General features: G+C 35.5%; 1 long non-coding RNA gene across 1 annotated transcript; it reads right to left on the reverse strand.

Moving 5' to 3' along the window:
• Nucleotides 1-17,076: 17,076 nt before the first annotated feature.
• On the reverse strand, nucleotides 17,077-20,162 carry LOC119540234. The gene is made up of 4 exons (XR_005218060.1): nucleotides 20,009-20,162; nucleotides 19,337-19,462; nucleotides 18,579-18,667; nucleotides 17,077-17,387 (listed from the first exon to the last, which is right to left on the reverse strand). It is a non-coding gene; the product is annotated as an uncharacterized LOC119540234 (long non-coding RNA).
• Nucleotides 20,163-22,709: the final 2,547 nt, after the last annotated feature.

The following is a 22,709-nucleotide window of genomic DNA, read 5'->3' on the forward strand; positions in this document are numbered from 1 at the left end:
TACTAGCAAAACGAATCCAACAGAATAGTAAAGGAATTATTCACCATGATTGAATGGGATTTATACCTAGTATGCAAGATGGGGTCCACATAAGAAAATCAATTAATGTAATACACTACATTAACAAAATGAAGGGGAAAAAACCACATGATTATCTCAATTGATGCAGGAAAGGCATTTGACAAAATAAAATGCAGCTCTCTATCTTGATAAAAACCCTTATAACACTAGAAACAGAAGGAAACTTCCTCAACACAATAAAAGGAATATACGAAAGCCCACAGCTAACATCCTACTTAATGGTGAAGACTGAAAGCTTTCTCTCTAAGATCAGGAACAGACAAGGATGCCCACTGTCTCCACTGTTATTCAACATTGTACTAGAGGTTCTTGACAGAGGAACTAAGCAAGAAAAAGAAAAAAATGTATCCAAATTGGAAAGGAAGAAGTAAATCTTTCCCTATTTGCTGATGATATAATCCTACATACAGAAAATTCTGAAAAATCCACAGTGAAGCTCCTAAAGCTAATAAATGAATTCAACAAAATAGCAGGGTACAAGATCAACACTCCAAAATCAGTGGTGTTTCTATAAACAAGCAATGAACAATTGAAAGAAGAAATCAAGAAAAAATTCCATTCACAATAGCAATGTAAACACTCAAATATCTAGGAATAACTCTAACCAAGGATGTAAAGGACATGTACACAGAAAACTATAAAACATTGCTAAAATAAATTAAAGAAGACTTAAATAAATGGAAAGACATTCCATGTTCATGTATTGGAAGACTAAACATCATTACGATGTCAATACCACCCAAAGCAATTTATAGATTCATTACAATCCCTTTCAAAATTCTAACCACCTTCTTTGCAGAAATGGAAAAGCTAAGCACCAAATTTATATGGAAGGTTAAAGGGCTCTAAATAGCTAAACTTATCTTGACAAAAAAGAAAGTAGTTGGAGGACTCACACTTCCCAATCTTAGAACTTATTACAAAGCCATAGTAATCAAAACTCATGGTACTGGCACAAGGATAGATATATAAACCAGTGGAACAGAACTGAGAACTCAGAAATCAACCCTTACATTTACGGCCAACTGATTTTTGACAAGGTAGCAAAGACTACTCAATTGAGAAAGAGTAGTGTCTTCAACAAATGGTGCTGGGAAAACTGGATCTCCATTTGCAAAAAAAGGAGGACCCCACCTCATACTGTATACAAAAAATAAACTCAAAATGTATCAAGGACCCAAATATAAGAGTTAGAATGATCAAACTCCTAGAAGAAAACATAGGGAAGCATCTTCAGGACCTAGTGTTAGGCAATGGTTTCTTAGAATTTACACCCAAAGCACAAGCAACAACAACAAGAAACTAGATAAATGGGACCTCATCAAAATAAAAGTCCTTTTGTTCCTCAAAGGACTTTATCATGTAAGTAAAAAGGTAACCTACACAATGGGTGAAAAATATTCGGAAACCACATATCTGATAAAGGATAAATATCCAGTATATATAAAGAAATCCTTGAACTTAACAACAAAAAGATGAAAGACCCAATTTAAGAATGGGCAAAAGACTTGAACAGACTTCTCTTCAAAGAAGACATACACATGGCAAGAAAGCACAAGAAAAGATGCTCAACATCATTAGTCATTTGGGAAATGCAAATCAAAACCACAATGAGATATCATTTCACACCCATTTTCATGGCTATTTAAAAAAATGGAAAATGACAAGTGTTGAAGAGGATGTGCAGAAATAGGAATACTCATTATTACTGATGACAATGTAAAATGATGCAGCCACTGTGGGAGACAGCTTGGCATTCCTCAGAAAGCTAAGTATTGAACTACCATATGTCCCAACAATCCCATTACTAGGTATATACCCAAAAGAATTGAATGCAAGGACTTGAACAGATATTTCCACATCAATGTTGATATTGGCATTATTCACGATTGCCAAAAGACGGAAACTACCCAAGTACCCATCAACCAATGAACAGATAAAATGCAGTATGTAAATGCAATGGAATATTATTCAGCTATAAAAAGGAAGTATGTCCTGATACATGCAACCACATGGATGAAACTTGAAGACACCATATTGAGTGAAGTAAGCCAGACACAAAAGGACAAATATTGTATGATCTCATTGATTTGAAACAATTATAATAAGCAGATTCATAGGGTCAGAATCTAGAATATAGGTGACCAGGGGATGGGTTGGGGGGAGGGAATGGGCAGTTAAAGCTTCAAATGTACATGGTTCCTATTTGGACTGATGGAAATGTTTTGGTAATTGTTCTGGTTTGCTATTGCTGCCATAATGCAAAATACCAGAAATTGATTGGCTTTTATGAAGGGGATTTATTAAGTTATAAGTTTACAGTTCCGTGTCCAAACTAAGGCATCAATAAGATGATACCTTCACTGAAGAATGGCCGGATCACCACTGTCAGCTGGGAAGGCACGTGACTGGCATCTACTGTTCCTTTGCTCTCAGGTTGCATTTCAAAATGGCATTCTCCAAAATGTCTCTGGGCCTCTCTTAGCTTCTTAGGGGCAAGCTGTGGGTTTCATCTCATAGCTTAGCATCTCCAAACGTCCTTCTGTTGACATCTCCAACAATCTCTAAGTATCAGCAAGCATCTGGGCCTTTGCTTAGCATATCCTGGGGCGTTTTCATCTCTCTGCTCTCTGTGTGAGCTCTCTTTAAAGGATTCCAGTAAACTAAACAAGACCTACCCTGAATGGGCAAGGTCAGATCTCCATGGAAACATTCAATCAAGAGGTCACACTCTAATCAAAAAGATTAATCAATCTGCCCCACAAGATTGCATTAAAGAATATGTCTTTCTGGGGGACATAATATATCCAAACCAGCACAGTAATGGATGGTGTTGATGGTAGCACAACATTATGAATGCAACTAACAGCACCAAAATATATATATGAATATGATTAAAAAGGGAAATATTAGAGTGTATATATGGTAACAGAATAAAATTTAAGAAAAAAATCCATGGAACTCCATTACACAAACAGTGTACCCTAAGTTAAACCGTTAACTTTAACAGTACAATTATAAAAATCTGCTATCATTAATTGTAACAAATGTTCCACACCAATCTAAGTGTGAGTGAAGGGGTGGTAGGTGGGAATCCTGTATTTATGCATGATTGTTCTATAAACCCACAACTTCTCTAATAAAAGGAAGAAAATAAAAAGAGTACCAGAGCCTATCATATTCCAAAATAGGGAGATTGGAGAAAGAACTGTTCCAGAAAAGGATGATCAAGGACCTAGTTTTGAACTTGTTCACCCTATGGCGTCTGAGAGCCATCCTAATAGAGACAGTTGATATTCAAATCTCAAACTTGGAAGTGAGCTCTGGATCAGTGTGAGAATTTGTGATTTCAAGGACAGATAGAGTATATAAATCCATGGAACAGACAAGATCAACTAGGAAAAGCATGTTTGTCTTCCATGGAGAATATACTATTAAGTTGTCTGAAATCTGGTAAATATGAACCCAGGGAGAATAATTTCATTTCTAAGATTTTTTTCCATCATATTTACCTTGGTAACCAGCTTTCCTGATATTTATTCTAATAGACTTAAGTGTAAAGCAGAAACCCTTACTGTTGCAGTCCTGTTTACTTCCCATTTACATTAAAGATTCCATCTGAGGATGTAGCATTAATTGTTTTATGCATCCCTATTATTCATGAGTTCAGTAAAAAGTTCATTAACAAATGTTTATCAAATGTTCACTGTTAATCTATTAGGTAATTGCAGTATGATAGTGTGGGAAGAATTTGAAGTCTATTTGCTTATTTTTTATGTTCCATGACTCAAATCCTAATGGCCTCATCATTGCCTACAAAATGAGGTCCAAACCCTAGGTTTGGTACCTATTCTTTTTCTATATTCTATATTCTTTTGGCCTCTCTTCTGCCATCCCCACCTAACACTGCACAATTCAATAGTAAGTGCTTAAGCTGCAGTCCATGTCTCTGCCTTTGCCCAAGTTTTTCCTTTGCCTGGAATATGTTTCCCTCTCCTTTCCCCAAATGATAAATATCCACTGTCAGAACATTCCTCTGGTCCCATGTTCCTCTTATTAGGTCACTCCCTCCTCTTTGCTTAATTGTCTATCTTCTTGTGACTCCTTAAAAATGGGCTGAGTGTAATTAATCTCTGAATCTATAACCCCAAGCCTGCCACAGGAGAGAAATGAACATCTGTTGAGTTGAATTAAATCAACCAATCTTCATATAGTTTAATATGGTAGAATGGATTATTTCATTAAGCACAAAAATCTGAATCATGAGGAAAAAATACATAAAACTATTGGGCTCCGAGAAATGCAGCTACTCTGACAATTTTAAAGACACTGTTCTTTTTTTTTTTTGGTATGATTTAGCTTAGAAAGACAAGTTGTCTTACTCAAGGTAAGAGTTCAAGTGGCAACTCTACCTACTCAGTTAGGCCCAAATAATCCTCAGTCTTTTAGAAGTGCTACTGATGATACCATTTAAAGAAAAAAAAAGGGCCCAAAATACCCCACTAAGAAGCTTACACTTTTAAAGTACTCAGTGCTTTAATCTGGAATTTTTATATAGCATAAAATGGCAACACTTCTTCAGAGTTAAAAAGTGTAGGTCAGAAAACCTTCTAACTCTACTCACTTAAATCACGATAACAGCATCCAAAATGAATAAAAGCAGCCCTACTATATACAAAGATAAATAAATGAAAATCAGTCCTACTACATACAAAAATAAATTCAAAGCAGTCCTGCTGCTTTACATAAACATTTTAAAAAGTTTAATTCCCCAAAGCACTATATCTATCTTAACTTTTTCTGTTAATCTCATAAAACATTCAGGTTTAATAGGGTTTTCCAAAGAAATACTGGAGTTTTCCAAGGAAACTCTTTCCAAAAGTTCCAAAGGAACTCTTTCTTGGAATCAGTCCTGGTCTGGGTTGCTGACTTTCCATGGTCCCTTAACTTCCTAGCTCCTCAGTTTCCTTATCAGTTTATCAGAACGAATAATAATTCTGCCTTGAAGTGTCATTGTGTGGATTCAATGATAAAATATTCCATTGATATTCAGTAGATGCTTGTGGAATATGAATTGTCTTTCTTCATCATCTGCATAGTGTAGTGTTCAGTGTAGGGTTAAGACCATGGACTCTGGAGTCAGGTCATTGGCTTTGTGACCTCAGAAAAGTTACACAAGCTCTTGGTGCCTTGGTCAGCTATATAATTTGTGGGTCCAGTGCAAAATGAAACTGTAGGGCTTCTTATTCAAAAATTAAAAATTTCAAGATGGTGACAGCAGAGCATTAAACCAAGCACAGGGCCCTTCTAAGCATGAGTCTCTTACGAATTCATGTCATACCCCATGAAGCTGGCCCTTAACTCAGTTTTATGCCCTGGGGATAATAATAGTATGTACTTCATAGGGTTGACATGGGTATTAAATTAGGTAATATATATAAAATAATTAGAACAGTGCCTGGTACATAATAATCATAATATAAGTGTGAGCTATATAGGTGTGTCGGACAACAGATGCTCCATGGAACTCTAAAGTCCTCTCTAAGTTAGAGAGTTATGTTTTCCAAATCTTGACTTTATAACATAAATAAAATTAAAACGGATATAAGGAAACTTTTTGTACTTTGCATCCTTTATTCTTTATTCCCATTTCACTGAAATCTTCTACTACAACTTGGCACCCTTTCCTTTCCATATCTCTGGATAACTCAAGGGTAGGGGACTGTATAAAGGCAGCATCTGTATCTCAGTTTCCTCAGAAATGAGTGGAGAGGATAAAGTCTTTAAAATCTACTGGTCAAAGTTCATACATGAAAAGAGTTAAATACCTTAAACCAGCATGAAGGGTTCTTTGAGCAAAGAGCAATAGAAATCAACCCTAATCCAACTAAAGGGAATCTTTCCATTTCTGTCAAACCTGGAAAAGAGGAATCAAAGGACGCAAAACCTGCAACATTGGGCCATGATCCCAAACCTGTTTTTAGGCCTAGACTGCCCTTATACTTTGTAGAGGACTTGAGCCAAAAATGAGAATATTACAATTTATCATGCCTAAATTGATTTTTAAAAAATATCTTCTGTCTGGATTTGATGCTTAACCACATTGGAGAAATAGTAAGACTAAAACAGAACAAACAGTTTGCTAAAAAAAAAAAAAAAAAAAAAAAAAAAAAAAAAAAAAAAGTGTCTTGAGTCTTTCACTGAAAGTCCCGTAAGTTTTTGAGAGGCAGAAAATTATTTCAAATAGTTTGTCAATGGGTCTTTAAAAAGTAATAGCACCTCTTGCTGATTTTATATGAGAAATAGTATAGACATTTCCATTTTCCTAGATATTTTATTTATATTCAAAGGAGGAAAACATGACCAAAAATAGTAGCAATCATCATCAGCAGCAGCAGCATCATAGCAATAGTGGTTTTCTTCCAAGGACCTTAGAGCACTATTAAACTTCACTTACAATGAAAAGAGGGCAAAAGGACTATTAGACTACTGGCATTGTTATAATGTAATAGCATCTGTAGTGAATTTTTTAATGTTGAGAAAATCAAACATCTGAGAAATATAAAAAGGAACAGGCATTTATCTTATTTTGACCACTGAAATTATTTTCTCCATAAAAATACCTGGGCAATTCAATTTTGCTAGCTCATGATGTAAGTTACACCAGAATGAGTTTAACACAATATAACAATTTAGAAAATGAGCAGCCAAAGGAAAAATGTCATACTAACCTCTGTCTGGTTACTCAATGTTCATGACTCACAAATGGAGCAACTATTTTTATATTGGCATAAGAGATTAGCCCCATATTAGTTCTCCATATAAATTAGATTCTTCAGGAGTTAAAACTCAGTACAGCAGTTTTTTGTTAGTCAGTATTATTAGCCAGATTTTAGTCCATTACTATGGATGATGAAATCATTTAGTGTATGGATGGCAATGATGTCATCTGTCTGAAGCTGTATTACCACATTATCACTAATCCTGTGTATTGATAAATATTTGATTCCTCAAACATATAACTTTATTAAAATTATTTTAACATGAGACTGACATTATCTCACTACTCAATTTATAGAGGCCGAATAGTGATTTTGAACATGCAGCTCTACTATACAAGGATTTTGGAATCCAGCAGAACTACATACAATTTCTGTTTCCACCATTTACTAGTTATGAAATTGGACAAACTACTTTAGCTTTTCAAATCCTATTTTCTTGACAGTAAATTTTTCATAATAATGGTATCTGCTTCCTGGGGTTGCTGTAAGGAGTTAAGAAATAATTCATGTAAAGAACATAGTGAATTGAATGCTCAATAACTATGAGCTGCCTTTACTCTTATTATTTATAAATTAAAATGATTTTATAGTATATTAAAAAGAACATAGTATTTAAATTGAAATAGAAGTAGATCTAACATAAGCTCAAAAATCAATTTAACAGAGTTTTTCACCACCATTAAAGGAGCAGTGGCTTTAAACTGGCCTCTGAAGAATCTACCTATAAGCTCTGCAGAGTTATCTGGGTAGGGAGGGAGTGGGATCCTGAGTTATGAGGAGTGATGGACTAGGGCATAAGAATCAGAAGGACCAAAGTAAGCTGAGAAAACCCTTCACTCAGGCCCAGCAGAGCATCTCAACTTCACCTGAAACCATCTTTGATCCCTCCCTTTCTCTCACACCCACTTCCAATCCATGAGTTAATTGTCAATGCTACCTTCAAAATATACTTAAAATCTCATTATGCCAGATCACCTCTAATTCTGCTAATCCAATCTACATCATCATTTTCACTCCAAACCCTCCTTCAAAACTATTCTGAGCTCTGCAGTCCTCTGGAATCTAAATCTGATCTTGTCACTCCACTACACAAAACACCGCAATAGCTTCCCAAACAAAGCAAAGTACAATTTGAAGTCTTTTCTATGGTCTACAAGACTCCCTACCCCTCTCAAATCTCTTTCTCCTCCTCGATCACTCTGCTCCAGCCACAATGATCTCCTTGTTATTCCTCAAAAACATTAATCATGCCCCTGCAACACAGCCTTTGCATTCATGATGCCCTCTATTCTCTGTGACATCCACACAGAACTTCAGATTTCTCTTCAAAGGAAACTTTAACAGAGATGCTCTCCTGCATAAAATAGCCTTCTCCACCACCACTTTCTCTCCCTTCATCATGCATTAATCTTCTTCATAGTATTTGTCACCAAGGCTCTTGTTCACATAGACCAATCCTAGTAAAATGTGGGAGGGGACTATACAAGTGGGTGAGTACCAGGAAGTGGGGATCATTAGGGGTCATCTTGGAGGCATATTGTGAGTTCAGCAAAGGACAGGCTGACTTTGAGGTGTCCTTGAGATATTTTGAAAGAAATGTCAGTGAAGCAGTGGTGGAGGCAATTCCAGCAAATGAAAACAGGTCAAGTGAACCCCAACAAATCTAATTTAAGTGTGCCTTAGTGATAATCATGCTTCAAATTTACTATCTTGAAATCTCAAAAGAAATTTAAATTAAAATTGATTTACTGTCATTTCATTTTATATGAATTTAAAAGCTATATGATATATGAATTTAAAAGAATGTATAAGCTTATTAAAATTTAGAAAACTCTTCCGCACCACAACTCATACCTAATATTAAACTATGTAATTAAATGAGCTATTATGGGTCATTTTTGTAATAACACTACATCTAGTGACAAATCAAAATGCATAAAATCCACTTTCTATTATCCAACATTTTATTGGGAAATTAGAGATCATTAGGCAAGATCCACCCACATTCCCCTTTCTGACTCAAGTCTTCTCTAGTGTCTCCACTTCAGAGAAAAAAGGATAATCTTACTAATTATACCCTCAATGCCACTTTGATGCCACTTTGCTCAGCTTTTCTAAGAATTTGCTCATGAATGATCTCCTTACCTCTCACTTCCCTAATCACATCCTCTTACTGGATTCCTCCCCTTAGCTTATATACATGTGCACATGCCCTCTTTGTAAACTATCTTTCTTTACTATGTTACCTTTTTCCTCATCAACTGCAATCTTATCTGCTTCCTTCTTTCTTTACCAAACTATACAAGGAAAACACACTAGCAACTTCCTATATTTGTTCCTTCATTTACTGAAATCAGCATCTATTCTCATCTGCTCTGCTGAAACTGCTCCCCCAAGGCCAACAACAACCTCCTAACCATCAACTCCTTTGGCTTTTTCTCATATTCATCTTTCTCTGCAGCTCTCAATGGTGTCAATAGCCTTCTTATATCAAAACTCTGACTTCTGGCTCGCTATGGGCTCTGCTGCTCCCATCCCTCTCTCTATGCTTTGTCTCTGGCTACTGGGTCTTCTGGCAAACCAGCATAAATATAGATATTTCCCAAGGATTTGTCTATGAATTTCTTTTCTTCTTTCAGTGCTTCCTCCCTTGTCATTCTCATCCAGGCTCATAAGTTCAAATATTGCCTGGATGTTGATAATTTCTATATATCCATTTATATCTCTTATTTATCTCTCAAGGTCAGCCTTGCATTTTTAACTGCAACAGAGTATCTTTACTGAACTTAATATATTTCCTCCTGGGCCCCTAGACTGAACATATTTTCAAATAGTTAATATTTCATTCTTCATTTTGACCATGATTACCAACAGTTAATCAATACCCATTCTGCCATTCTGTCCTAACAGTTATCTCATCCATTTCCTCATCTGGAATGTTGTGTGGTCTTCACATTGTCTCCTCATCTCTATTTTTCTCCTTCCACATTCTGTTTTATACATGCATGCTAGCATTTTCTAAAACACTGCTAGAAAGACTTTAGTTGCTCCCCATTACAAGATGAAGCCCAAACTCCTTATCGCACCATTTGATAACCCTCCACTAACTGATCTGTACATAGATGCCATCTTGTTTACCAATGTCACAAATAGGTCCCAGCTTTCTTGATTCTGTTTCTGCTTTTGAGTGAACTCAATGCATTTAGGGTCCACTACCCATAAAATAACTGTTTGGCCTCTATTAATAATCAAATATTTCATCTCAACTGAGTTCAAATACAAACAATGATCCTCAAGTCTCATTTTTTGAACAAGTAATAGGTTTCAATGAAAGACTTCCATTGGCACATTAAAAATTATTCTTTATCTGCAAGAGGACTGACTTCTCATCATTCCTTATATACAAAGCTTTGTTCACCAGCTTTGTCTACTTGGAAGAGTAATAATTCTGCCATATAGTCAATCTGAAATGCTTCGTTTTATTAAATTTTCTAATGAATATGAAATCTTAATGGATATGTTGGACTATTTCATGAGAAATACTTTTGTACTCACAAAAGTCAATAACTATTAACAAAAATTTGCTTATTTGATCAGTAATATTACTTCATGAGTTAATCTACAAATTTAGAGATAACATCATTGAAAGAATAAAAGTACCTAATAATTTTCATGGGCAAGAATTCCACCAAAATTATGCAAAATAGTTCTACAGACTGTTGACTAATTCCAACAAAGCCAGTATCAGATATCATACTAAAATTCAAACACATTTTAAACAGTGTGAAACTCCAAAACCTGTAGGAAAACAAATCACTCAAACCAAAATGTTCTCATTTTCCGCCTGATATGACTGAAACAGAGAAAGGTGAATGAACTCACTGATGATCCCCACAGACCGTTTTTTCGCACTCTACGTGCTAATTCTCTCAGGCTTTCCAGAATAATCTCAACTCTACCAGCCATGTCTGTCCTTACATTCCTGGCTCTAGGTATGAGCCAAGCAGTGGTAGGTCCAGGGTCTTTTTCTTCTGATCCCAATTCTTAATTAACACCCAGCAATTTCTGGTGACTTCTTACATATGTAAAGATTATATGTTGTGTGTAGCATGTTTACCTGAAAATAATCTTTTTACCATACACCTTGAACAAGCATTGCTGGGTCATCCAAATAAAGGGCATAGGGGAAACACTGGACATGGAGTCAGAAGACACAGCGTGACTCTCAATGCCGCCACCTTTCAGCTAAAGGACTCTCATCATGTCACATACCCTCTTCTAACTTCATTTACACCAGCTATAAAACAGAGATAACAATTCTCTCAGATGATAGTTTTGATGTGAGCAAAAAGTGAGACAATGGTTGTGAAAATCTTTTTGTAGAAATTGTAAAGAAATATACAAATGTAAGTCATCTTTTTTAGGAAGCCTCAGAAAAATCTCTCCTTAGCAAAACCAGATTCCTCAGGCCACATTTCTGTCCCTGCTTCCTATTTGGTATTAAGTTCACACCTCAGGAAAACTGATATTTCTAGCTTGTGTGTCTCTACATGAAACTGAAAAGGAAGTGCTCTTTGACCGATTGACTAATGGCTGTAAAACTTCAAGAAAACTAAGCTAAAATGCAACCTGGGTAATTAATAAGAAGTACTGCTAGGTTTCAGATTAAGAAGCCAAATATATGAAATAAAAAATAAAAAAATAAAAAAAATCTATAAAATCCCTACAGAAGTTGCATTTATTGTGATTGGGAGACAAATTCTGAAACCTATGGATTGCCTGAGAACCAGCTATAACCTTCCTAGAGAGCAAAGAGAAAAATCTTTATTTCTTTAATTAATTTCTTTTTTCTAAATTTTTTTCTCTGCAAATCATCTCTTCTTTATTGGCAACGTATTTCCTCCACCCCTGTGATCTTCTGAAAATAGAAATCCAATGACATGTTCCCTATTCTCCAATGATTAATCTCTCTGTCTCTCTACATTCTTCTTATATCAAACCATATCCACTTATAGTGATGGTGACTACATTCTCAGGATAAATAGATTTTGTTTATATTTACATATACATCACAAGTATAAAGTGAGATATATACATATGTTTGATGAATTTAAATTAATTAAATATCTAATAATTGAATGCAGGACTGTCTAGATTTCACCAGAAAGCATTGATTATAAATAATAGCCAAATTCCTAAAACTAGAAAGGGTTTACTGTTGGACTATAATTAGAAGACATTGAAAGCAGGGTTAGTCTTAAGGAAACGATGAAATTAAACTTTCTCTTTGGCCTTTTCAATTCTTGGACACTTTCCTTTCTTTCTCCACCCCACCCCTAACATTGTTTTTATGCTATACACACACATATACACACACATCTACCATACACAGCAACTTTTGCACCACTTAACTGCCATCTAATTATATCAAGTCTCACCCAAGTATAAGGATGCACTCTATATTAATATTTATAAATAATTAAATAACTTTTAAACTTTTATTGTGATAGTCTAAGTTGAAAAGTTAGGCAATAATAAGATAGATGATAGATATATATATAGATATAGATAGATAAATAGATAGATAAATAGGTAGATAGATAGATAGATAGATATAGCTAATAAGCAGATGAGAGAGAGAGAGCGCGCACACACACGCGCCAAGAAGCCAGAAATTAAGGGTGACTTTTAAATCACACTACCTTAGACATCTCCTAGTCTGCTATATATGTCAGCCATAAGATGAAACAACCATTTTTTTTCCCTGGACCAAATAAAACATCAAAATTAGACAAAACAATTACAAATTGCTTCTTGCATAGCAAACTTAAAATCTGGAGCAAAAAATGATTTCTAAAACTGTCTTTGGGCCCTCAAATTGCTCATGATTGTAGCATCCCTAATTCTGAAGTCTCTTCTGATGCCTTTGTTCCACTCTCTGAACAAAGCTACTTGCTTCAAGAAACTTTCTTTTAGGGTTCTCTTTCAAATATTATTCAGTTAGGAAAACAGTTATAATAGCAAGATCTACTTATAAAGAATTATCATGTTTACGTTAATCATAAAATATTTACATTCTTTGCAACTCTTGAAATCAAGGAAATGAATATAAGCACGATTTTATGACAAGGGAAGGAAGGCATATGTAGAACTTAAAATGACAGAACTAAATATAATGTATAACTACTAAACCACTTGTAGAAGTGTCTGACAAACACATGAATCTGTATCTCAAATCCTCATTCCACTCTTCTCTTCAGCTACTCAACAAAACAACCGCTCTAGATTTTGGTTTCTTCCCAAGGGCACTAATATTTACCTTGCTTATCCTAGAGAGCCATGCTGAGAATCAAATGAGATAATACATTTTAACACACTATATTGCTTTATTATTACTATTTAGGCAAAAACGATTATATATTTTTTGGCTTTTCAGGAAAATCGAAGTTTACAGCTTTTAGTCTTAATTTCCAGAATTAATTACTTTTTGGTAGTTAAAATTTTTTGACTGTCTGGTAGAAATGAGAAACTACAGACATGGGTATAAAGACATTGATTATGATAGGATGTGTTAGGAAATTGTTCAAGAATGTGGATCTGATAAGTTTTAATTCACTGTCAAGGATAGCGGAAAAACCCAGGGAGCTGAGGACAAAACTGAACCAAAGCTAATAGAGTAGAAGGAGCACTAGGCAGAGTTCATAAATCTGGCTTATAGTCCTAGCCCAGTCAACTTTTTCTGTGACTTTAACCTTTTGTCATAACTATCCAGTCTTGAATTCTCTAGGCATTTGGCCTCAAATTCACCTTCCACCTCTGAAAAGAAAATCTCTTTGAATAAAGATTAACTCTTATTCCCCCTCACCAGTATTATATGCTTTGTAAGCAACCAGAATAGAAAAGTTAAAATTATTATAAGCTCAAAATTCATCTCACTAAAATATCGCTTTCACCATGTATTCAGCTGCTCAAAACACGTCTTCTCACTGGCCCTAAGATGAAGTCCAAGCTGCTTAGGCATCCCCACAAGGATCATCACAATATGGACTCATCTTTCTACTCCCACATCATCCCTTAAGGCCTCCCAACAGCATTCAAGCTGGTAATACTCATTTCCATTCCCTCTCCAGCCCCACATGCATTTCTATCTTTTCAAATTCTACTCAACCTTAAAGACCACCATAAAGACCTCTACCTTCTTTGAAGACTTCTCTAGCTATTCCAATCCAATGTCATTTATCAATGCTTGAAGTACTTGTGTAGCATCCCTTATTTTTGCCTTAGCTACTATCTAATTATTTCATGAATATGCATCTAGTTTCCATATGTAAATTATGAGATCCTTATAAAGGGCTGTTATGGGATGGCTTGAATTGTATCTGCCCAAAAGATGTGGTCAAGTCCTAATTCCCAGTACCTATGAATGTGACCTTCTTTGGAAAAAAGGAGTATTTGTGAATGGAATTAGGTTAAAATGAGATTGTACTGGAATTAAGCGGCCCTTACTCTAACATGGCTGTCCTTATAATAAGGGAAGAAAAAGACACAGATGGGGAGAAGATGCCATGTGATTTTGGAGGCAGAGGTTGATGTGCTTCAACTGCAATCCAAAGAATGCCAAGGATTGCCAGCAAACCACTAGAAGCTACGAAGAAGCAAGGAAGGATGTTCCCCTACAGTTTTCAGAAGGAACATGGCCCCTCTGACACCTTGGTTTCATACTCCTAGCCTCCAGGACTGTGAGACAGTAAATTTCTGCTGTTTCAAGCTACCCATTGTGTGCACTTTGTCATAGCAGCCCTACAAAATGAAGACAAGGGTTAAACTTTAACATAGAGACAACCTTCAGAATCATTACAAGAAAAGGCAATTAGTAACGTGACCAACAAAAGATGGAGGTGAATGGAAGAGTTAATAACCATACTCACAGACCCTCAAAATTTAATAGCATTGTTTTATTAAGGTAGATGACAATGTAGTTCCATTTGCTATGAAGGACCGTCTTACAGTGACACTGAGTTTCCATCTTCCAATACTATGTTTGTTTACAATTTATCTATGATTTCCTGAAACTGCAATAAGTATCACAACAGACTTAACTATTCCCATTAAGACTGTCATATATATATATATATATATATATATATATATATATATATATATATATATACACACATCATTAAAGAGAAAAAAGCAGATTTGATATCATTCTAGCTTAATTTATACCAAGAGTAGGTGTTGATAATATTTTTGAACATCTCTAGCTATTTGCCATTCATTTCTTCCACTTAGGTAATCTTCATCTATTGAATGACAAGAAGAAGTGAAGCACAGAAGAATGTTTCACCAAATTTTAACCCTTCTTCCCAACCACTTCACAATCATAGTACTGGTCAGATTTTAGAGGGTTGTAAATATACCACTGACGAATTCAGACCATCAGGTAATGAAAAAAAAAAGTGTGTGGAGCTTTATCATATTTCTTAATTCTGTTTCTTAAGCCTTTTTGAAGAAAAGCACAGTGACATGAAGTGAAATAGAATCAAAACTTAAGATAAATACTCTGTGCCTATCAGTGAGTTAAGACATTTTATATCATGCAGATTTTGCATTTTTCCAAAATTCAATGCATTTTAGTTCCTATCTGTTGAAGCATCTTAGAAGTCAAATAGAGGACCTGTGGTGACAGAGAGAAGTATAAAGAAGAAAAACTTCAGAGTACTGGAAAATAATGACAAGAACCTATGGAAACAGTTGTGATACATCCCACGGTAAGACTGAGTTGACGTATTAGAAAAGACTAAAAACCCTTAAGCAAGTATAGATTCATAAATTACAGAACTTTGTTAAAATATATGAGTACCAAAGAAATATGTGTAGAAATTAACCTATGTTGTTTCTATGCGAAAGTGGCCTATTTAGTCGTAAGTTGAGGGAATGTAGGCATGACTTTATTTGTAATTAATAATCACCCTCTAAGGAAGTCTTGTGAGGACTTTCAATGGAGATTGCACCACCCACAATGCTTCAACTTCATCTGACACTAATGTGTATTTACACAAGTTTCCCTCAACTGGCTCCCTCCTCCACTAACCCTACATGGCCCCTTAGCTTCAAGTTTTCATGCTCATGCTTACTTTAGCTAGTGGCTAAAGGCTCCAAGTATAGTCTTTCCACTTAAGCCTCTCCAAATCTGCCTTGGTGACCTACCTATACGTTTTTTTGACCAGTGTTCAGCTGCTCTCATTTCATCATCAACATCTCAAAGAAGACATGCACTACTACCTATCTCATGTTATGGCAATCACTCAGTTTTATCCTCATGAAAATCAATGTGATATCCTCATGAAAATCAGTGGTTTAAAATATTAATACAACTAGTGTGCCCTATAGAATGAAAGAACTCTTGCATTGTGTTACATCAGATCACAAGTTTTGAAGTATTTTCAATTCTTACCATTGGCTACATGTCTAAAAATTTTCAGAATACAAGATAGTTCCCTTAAGAACAAACATTCCTGATTCAGCTCAACCCTAACATCTCTTATGCTCCTATTTGTTCCCCTCAAGAACTGCCCTCAACTTGTTTAACTTGGCTTTAGAGCAAGTTGGCTTTGCATCCACATAGTTTCTTTTAGCAATTCAGCTTTATTTTTTATTACTTTCTGTAAATGCCAATCTCCCTTCTGGTTTATTTTCTTATCAGAATAGTAGCTATTTTGTTATTGCCTGAAATCAACTGAGTCGAATCTACCTTACCCTTTCTCTCCCCCATCACCCTGCCATTTGAAATATAGTGAATCCCATGATCAGTTCTGAGAGATAACAGAATATATTATCATCTAATATGTTATAAAACATGATTTGAAGAAATTTTACTTTTCACTCTACATTTTGAAAAGTAAATTGGTCTCCTACTAAGTCAACACTTCTATAATGTACACATAGCAGATTCGCAGCTCCTTCTTTTTTCTCAGCTTCTTCTCTGGATCAGGAAATTCCTCCACTTCCTATTCATATGAAATCGTATGTCTTCTCCAAACTTCAATAAAAGTGTAACCTCCCAAAACAAGCCTTCCTAACACCACCAAAATTTCCTGGTCTCCTGCCCTCTCTGAGGGTCTTTGTTCCCTCATATTTTTTCCCAGTGCATCATACCAAAGCCCATCCTCACAATCTGGACCTTTCTCAGTATTGTACACCTTCCCCTCAGAATTCTGTCAGGTAGCTGACATTAATACAGTGATGTAAAATTTTTATCCAGAACAGAACCAATTCAATCACTTACAGGTGTTAGCACAATGATATTATACTGAATGAGTTCAACAGCAACCTTCATTGCTTTAAACTACAAATAGAATAATGATGGGAACTTTGGCACAATGCAAGACATACAGGGGATATATTAGGGTAAAAGTGGACTCTATAACTTCTTAAACGGGCCATTCACAGATGGTGTTCAATGTCAATGCTATCTTTCCAGCAACTTGAGGTGAACAAAAGCTGAACTTTGAAATCCAAATCCTAACAAGAAACAAGGTAAATACAGAGTTAAGGAAAACAGTGCTAATTCTTACAAATCAATATATAACTATTATTTATTAGTCCTTAGAAAGAATATTGGCTTTATTACACTTTACCCTGAGGCTTAATAATATAAGTAAGTACTTTAAAATTTTTGTATAAGCCCATAAGCTTTAAGAGAGCTCTTTCTTCTTGTCCTTTATACTTGGGCATAATTTGGATCCAAATCCTTCCACACAATACCTGAAATAAGCTTGATCCCTGTCCATTTCAGTTAGTTTCACACAGAGAAGAAGTGTGTGTGTGTGTGTATGTGTGTGTGCGCGCATGTGTGTGTGTGAATTCTCCAGTCACAAGCATTCCTCCTGCAAAAAAACACATCTTTGGCAAAAGGAGAACCAGGTGACAGTTTAGATATAAAAAGGGCCAGCAACAAAACTAGGAAATGGTCAGCTCAGCCATTTTTGTAGACAAATAAATGATAATAAAAAATGATAATATTTTACACTATGATTAATCTTGCAAATGACTCAAATCCTTTCTATGGTATAAATCCAAAATAACAGTGCAATAGGGTTTCCACAACTTAAATTAAAAATATTTGGCTTTTTTGTGGTGATCCCATTATCAAGGTCTCCTGAATAAAGATTAGGTAATATACATAATTAATATTAAGAAAGTGTAAATAAATCAACATAGCTATAGTTAAATGTGAAATAGATTGTTTAATCCTTCCTAAAGCTACTCCTAACCAGCAACAGAATATTGCATGAATGACATCTAGGGGTTTAAAATGATTTACATGGAAGCAGACTCTACCTAAACTCCCTGATTTTCCCCCTCATCTGCATCTAAGTAATTGGCACATACTTAGTTCAATACCTAATGTAGAATCTATACCACTTGAAAATTAATCTCCAGTTATATAATATGCTATTACCTAAGAGCACATTTCTAAAAGCACTATTATAAAACAAGTGTGCTCTGCTGATTGAAACCTGGAGAGCCAGAATGGACACTACAGACGAAAGTTTCTGTTTTCTTATTATTAGCAAATTAAACCAAAAAAAAGAAAAAAAGAAAAAAAAATGATCATGGGCCTCTTATGCATTTAAGTCTCCTCTCCTTACCCTTGGTAGATTTCATTCTATTATCCCTTCATAACAGTGATAGAATCCTAATTTTTCCTACCTGTTTTCCTGTAGAGCTTTCATTGTAAGCTCTGTCTTCTAAGGACAATGCTTGAGACATTAGAGGAGAGAAAGTTTCCACCTGAGGTGCTGGGAAGGAAAAAGAGGCTCAGGAATAAATTACTACCCTATATCTACCCTGCACTCATATGAGATATGTATTATAAGTGTTTATAGTTGTTTTATATTTTAAAACCCGTGAATATACTAAATATGTTTAATTCAAGCACATTTACCTAATTTTCCATACCCAAATCTCGAAACATGCTTTCAGAATTTTGACAAATTAATTTTAAAAATTACTTAAAACTTCCTGTTCCTCCTATTCTTCATTTTTGGTTATTAGTTAAGAGGTAAATAAAGCTATTTTAGAATGTTTAATAACTCTGGTATTATGTAAAATAAAGGCTTTGGTACTCACTTTAATCTTCCTTGCTATGATTTAAATAGAATTTTCCAGGTATCTCAAAAATAATAGTATCTTTTCTTTTTCGTTTTAAACCCAAAGTCTAGAAATCCACAAGAAGAAAATTTCCTTTCACCTTCCCTCAATTATCAGTACCATATTCACATACTGTGAGTTTGGCTGCATGTTTACTTAGCTCTCAAAGTTGTTAAGGGCCATTTTCCCCTACAGAGAGTCTGTTTGGCAGTGAAATTTCTAGATTAAAGAGTAGGTTGTATGAAGCAACATTGGTATTAGCAAACTTTAACCACCTATACTTGCATGATTGCTGGCAAACACTACTAGTAACTTACCCCATGAGTATTAAGATAACTCTTTCTTTATTTCCTTTATCTCTGGAGATAATTTGGGTCCATCTCCTTCCACACAGTTTCTAGGTATATTCCAGTTTTATTCCAGTTAGGTTGGCAGGTCTGTGACTATTGAGGGGGATTTTCAAAAAGTCCAATTCTTGTAAGCAGATTAAAGTACAAACCAACAAATATGGGGGAAAGCCACTAGCTATATAATCAATTGTACATTATTTTAAAAGCTCACATTAAAGCAAGTTAAATATGAGAAAATACGGAAATACAGAAGAGTCAGGCCTGGCACAGAGTAGAGTTTCAATAAATATTTATTGAATAAATAAATATAAAATAGTCACAAAAGGGGACCCACAGATAACACAAAACAAGAAAGTGAGCAGAAGATTTCAGGGACAGTATATTCACTCTTTCCATCCCTCTAGTAAGCTCAACTCTCTTGACAAATCTCCCTCCACTCGATGCCTTATTTTTCTACCCTCCCTTGCAGCCAATTTTATCCAATTGTGCACACTCACTATCACTGCTTCACCACCTCCCCTTCATTTAATAAATTATTTTTTATTGTAAGGCAATCTAACATGAGGTGGTCACAATAGACTAGAAATGATGGCAGGACAGGCGTAAGCAGAGAGGGGGCCTAGGATACTACAAACATACCTGGAATTTCTCCCTGTCACCATGAGGTGACTCAAAGGATAACCTAGGGTCCTGGCTGGTGAGCTCACTAGGATTGTCACTACAGGTGGAGTGATCCCCAGGCAGGGGATGTAAGCTTCCCCAGTTTTGGACTCAATAGGATTCACAGAAAGATGCCAGGCAGATCCACAGGGAAAGCCAATGGGAAGGGACCACAGTGTACTGATTGTTCTGTGAGAACAGACTCCAGCTTGCACCAGGCACAGACATTATGACAGCAAATACAGCAAGGTCAGAGGTAGATGTGCATATATCAAGCATGATAAGACCACTCAGCAGAGGTCAGCAAGGGTCTGAGGACAGCGGGGGGCACCTCCCCTAATGCTGTGAAGCTAAATAAAAAGTTATGTCGTTGAATAAGGGCACTCCTGCGCCCAGATTCATCAGGAAGGAGAGAGGGAAAAGAAGAGACAGAGAATCCCTGAAAGCTTGAGCATTTACTCTCAATGATTTGTCAGAGCTAAGGACACCAGAAGTACCTGCGCCTTCGAAGAGCATTATTAAGTCACCCTCAGTCATGCAAAATAGACCTCAGGAACAGGTCGGGTTTACTCACAGAGAAATAAAGGAGTTATATGTCTACACATCTGAATTGTGACTCTGTGTTTTAAAGCCGTAACAGTCCAAAACGGAGAGATTAGAACCCAGAGGAATTCTGTATTTAACACCTTCCCCTACCAGATGGAGCCCCACAGAAACTAAACAGTAAAAGTTTACATCACCAACATTTTCCCCTCTGCAAATTACAAACAGATGCCACACAGTTCTCTAGTTTTAGAGAAGGGAAATTGAGATGGAGAAAAATTTTATGACTAACAACTAAAATTCGATTATTCTAATTATCCATTTCATCAGCTACAGAATTAAAAACCTAGATGTCTTCTTCCAACTAGCATCAGTCTATGGGAGGATAGAAAACAGAACATGAGAGCCCAGGATTTGCCCCATAAAAGGTTAAAGAAAGAATACAGCTCCACCTTCTATTGGAGCATGGCAGAAATTACTGTTTTGAAACAGAGCTGCATGTGTCTTTTATTAAATAATGAGATTTCCCAGATGATTTAGTCTTAATCATTCAAGAGGTTTTTACTGAGGATCAATGTAATTTAATCTAATTAAATGTTTACTGGGAATTAGCTGTGTGGCCCTTATTGAGCTAATTGCTGGGGATACAGGAGTGAACTAGACCAACACAGTTAATGCCTCCTGGGCCCTAAGTTAGGGGCAGCTTTTAAAGAAGTCATGAGGGTTGTGATAAGTACTAGTAAGCAGAAGGTATAAGGTGCTATGGGGAGCACAAAATAAAAGGAGCTAATCTGGAGTAGCCCAACTAAAATAAGGATACTTTGTATGCTTTTATTATAGAAAGTAGATAAAATTTCATTTTTATTTGAAGTGAAAAGTATAATGCCTTTTTTAAATGTTGACATTTTTAAAAATCAGGTAACATAGAGAATTGAATTAATTTATGAAAATTATAGAATATCAGCATCTGAACATTCTTTGAACACAGTTCCAGCTCCCACCCACTTTCGACATTTCAAATCCCTCTATCATATTATTTCCTAAAGTTTCATATTGATATTCCACCCATCGCTGTTCAAAAAAAAAAAAAAGGAAAGAAAAGAAAAGAAAAAAAACTCTACTAGGGAAACCAATGACCATTTTATGTGTAAACAACATAAATTTATTTATAAACATTGTATTATTATGTTTTCATTTATAATGAGTTTTAAGACCTAAAAATTGCAGCACTGATTGTGCTAATATTGTGAATGAATTGCGTATTCCTTGAGCCTATTTTAAACCCTAAAATCTACCTACTCTGGAACCTTTAATCACAGTTTGGCAACATAATGGTTATTTCAATTATTGGGAAATATAAAAATAATTTGGAGCTAATAACAACCAAAAAGATTGACCTTTTCAAATATCTTAGTTTTGTAATAGTTAGAGCACATGATATTATTCATATAATATGATTGTTCTCACTCATTTGCATTCTTATGGGAGAGAAAGAGATGAGAGTATGGCTAGCAAACTGGTGACAGCACATAAACTTAAGTGAAACCCACAGGGGTCTCAGCCATGAAAATATTGAGTACATTCTACAGGTTAAAATGTTGAGGACCTGTGTCCTAAACTAGCCCTAATACTTTGGCCTCCTTACCAAGGAAGGTATCCACCCTCATGCCCTTGAGTACTTTCAGGAACAGAAACTCATCTACCACAAGTCTATTTTCCAGAAGTCTCTTGCTCTGTAGGTAGATGGGGATTCAACAAACCAGGCTATTCCACGGACCAAGGAGTCACTGGAAGAATGCAGTGTTGACATCCAGTGAGAGAGATGAAAAATGGCAATCCCACCTTTGTGTGGGTGTTTTAGTGAGTGAGATATAAGGATATTTTGGGAAAATTTCACTCTAAAGTTACATAAGTTACCCTGAAAAACAGCCATGGTGAATTAAATTCAATTTAAATAAAATAGACTGCATTCAGATGTTGCTAGAAGCTACAGAATTAAATATTTATTTCTGTATAGCTCTGAAATGGACATTTACAATTACTAAAACTTTAGTTACTAAACCCCTGTGGATGGATTACATGAAAACAATACAATATAATAAAGCCTATTAAATGGTCTTTTTATATAATTGTAATT

This window comes from Choloepus didactylus, chromosome 7, assembly GCF_015220235.1.
Source record: "Choloepus didactylus isolate mChoDid1 chromosome 7, mChoDid1.pri, whole genome shotgun sequence".
Lineage (NCBI taxonomy): Eukaryota > Metazoa > Chordata > Mammalia > Pilosa > Megalonychidae > Choloepus > Choloepus didactylus.